Below are 2,500 nucleotides of genomic sequence, written 5' to 3' on the forward strand. Positions count from 1 at the left end.
TGGATAGATTGTGAAACAAGAGTTCAGCTTGGGATCAGTGACATTCCAAAAGTAATTCTACCTTTTTGTACCAAACTGGACACTGCGTTGATGGATTCTGCAGTTGTTAAAAGTAGCAGATTAGATATTCAAATGTATGAGGGATATTCATACTTGTGAGCTTCTGTATATTGGTTTGTATATATTGATATATACAAAACATAGAGATCTCTTATAGAGATTGTTTTTGTGTATAAACATTTTATGTAAATAATGGAAGACTGGATTTACTGTTGTAAGTAAAAGATTTAAAGGAAATCTGTGTGCACAAAATCTTTTATATGATGCAATATATATTTTTTTTATGGCTGTGTGGTTCTCTTTGAAGGCAGATAGAATTTAAGGGAGGGAAGAACTATGTAAATTATCTGACTTGTTTCAAGACAAAGTAAATTTGTTCTAGCTGTTTCCTCAGTAGGTTTGGGGTGGATGGGAAATGAAGTTTCAGAAAATGAATCTGCATTTATTTGTGTTTTAATAAATGAATTTATAATGACAGGTCAGACCTAGGTTCTTGAAGGTGGGAGTCATGAACGTTATATGATTGGAAGATGTTCTAAAATGATTTACAAGCAGTTGCAAAAAAAAAAGATTCCTTTTCACTTTTCACATTATGAATAATTATTTGAACAGTTTGGTTTCTTTTTAAAGCTTTTTTTTTTTTTATACCAGTTTTCACAAACCGCATAATATACTCTATAATTTTCTCCCACCATTTCCTCACTAAATATGCATTTGAATCTCAGAAAGAGCTGTGTAAATACTATAACTTGTAAATAACCACTTCCATTATTGTCCCATAAGTAGCTGAATGTATAGAAGACCCAGATGAATTGTCAGAATTAACATCATCAACCTTGACCATCCTAGGAATATTTTAACATACAGACTAAGTGTAACCAGTGGAGATTTAATGCAGTATCTGTGTACTATATTTTTTGTGTGAATGTGTTTGTGTTAGAGTAGGTATTTATTTTACAGTATATATATATATACCAGAGATTGTGTTAATATACATTTAAATATGAAAAGTCTTTCTTTGATCCTTTGATAAGATGTGTTCTTTCTTTAATGTTGCCTGACTAGAATATCTTAAACTTTATAGACACCCCGATACCTTACCGTTGTTGTCATGGGGGGGCTTAGGAGGCGAAGACTGGGACCCAATGCTGGGGAACTCCCCTGCCATGGGACTCAGCCCTCTAATCAACTAATTTTGCACGATCTTTATTCCCCTCCTGCTTTTTTGTTTCCATCCCTTCCCCAACCCCTTCTACCATCCACTTCCTAAGGTGTGAGAGCTGTGCTGAAAGGATGAAAGGCTTTGTGCCAGTCATGAACAGCCTGAGGGAGCCATGGGCAGGTATTCCCGTATTAGTTGTGTAGCCCTTACCCCTCAAGGGGACGCTGAGGGGTGGACTGTGTCCAATAATGAAGATGGTATACCATTACTAGGGGCAATGAGGCTTGCCCCTTCATTAAATAGCCCCACCAATTCAAACTTTGCCGATTCCCTGACCCCAGGCTCTCCTTTGACCATGGCTCTGAACAATGCAACTACTACCCCTCCTCAATACCTACTAGTACATTATCCACCCAAGTCAACACTAAATCTCCAGGAGACATTCCTGCTCTCCCAACATGCTCAATTACATCACCTCTACCCCCACAACCTTCATCAACTACCCAATCCTCCCTTATTACTACTTTACAGCCTTATTGTCCATATCTCCATAATACTACCTCCCTCAACACTACTCCCTCTTCCACACGCCCCTGTCCTTCTACTACCTCCATCTCTACAAATACTCCATTTAAATAAATACTCTGTTTAACCCAGCCAAATGGGTCCCACATCTCCCAAATCAGACAACACTCCTCTCTTCCAGCGATGTCTCCAAAAAAAAGTAGGCAAAGTCTTTCCGTAGCCCACCCGATCGTTCCCGTCTCGTCACAGTAACATCTGAAAGCCCAGCTATAGCATTATCAACTCTTAACTGATCTAACCTCTTTTCTGCAGAACCTCATCCAATCCTCAATACTTGCACCGGAACTGGCTCTATCTCCCCAGCAAACTGCCCTATCTATAACAAAAATTGTCAGATTATGGAGAAAACTCACTCGCCTGCCCCACGGACTATGATGCGGTATCAGTACAGTCCTACTCCATTCCTCCCAGAGGTCATCGTAAGAACCCCACTAACATTGCCAAAATTACTTTCCGTAGACATGACCTTCCCTTTAATGTTTACATCGGTGGAGAATCCCTCCCTTTCCGACCATGTCAACCTCCTCCCCGTCAGTGCCAAAATTGTTGGCGTTTAGGACATCCGGCTAAACATTGCCGTTCCACAGCTAGATGCCCTCTATGTGCCCAACCTGGTCATACTCAATCAAACTGCTCTTCACAGTCACGCTCATGTGCCAACTGTGGCGGCCCCCATAATGTATTTTATAGGGG

General features: G+C 40.1%; 1 protein-coding gene across 1 annotated transcript in view; it reads left to right on the forward strand.

Annotated features, from left to right (window-relative positions):
* Positions 1-1,070, forward strand: part of LOC125044649 (histone deacetylase complex subunit SAP30 homolog) — a 7,067-nt gene extending 5,997 nt beyond the window's left edge. The window contains exon 5 of the mRNA XM_047641427.1: positions 1-1,070. This exon is cut by the window's left edge and continues 974 nt beyond it. The gene's annotated coding sequence lies outside the window, so the exon portion shown is untranslated.
* Positions 1,071-2,500: the final 1,430 nt, after the last annotated feature.

Source organism: Penaeus chinensis, chromosome 36, assembly GCF_019202785.1.
Source record: "Penaeus chinensis breed Huanghai No. 1 chromosome 36, ASM1920278v2, whole genome shotgun sequence".
Lineage (NCBI taxonomy): Eukaryota > Metazoa > Arthropoda > Malacostraca > Decapoda > Penaeidae > Penaeus > Penaeus chinensis.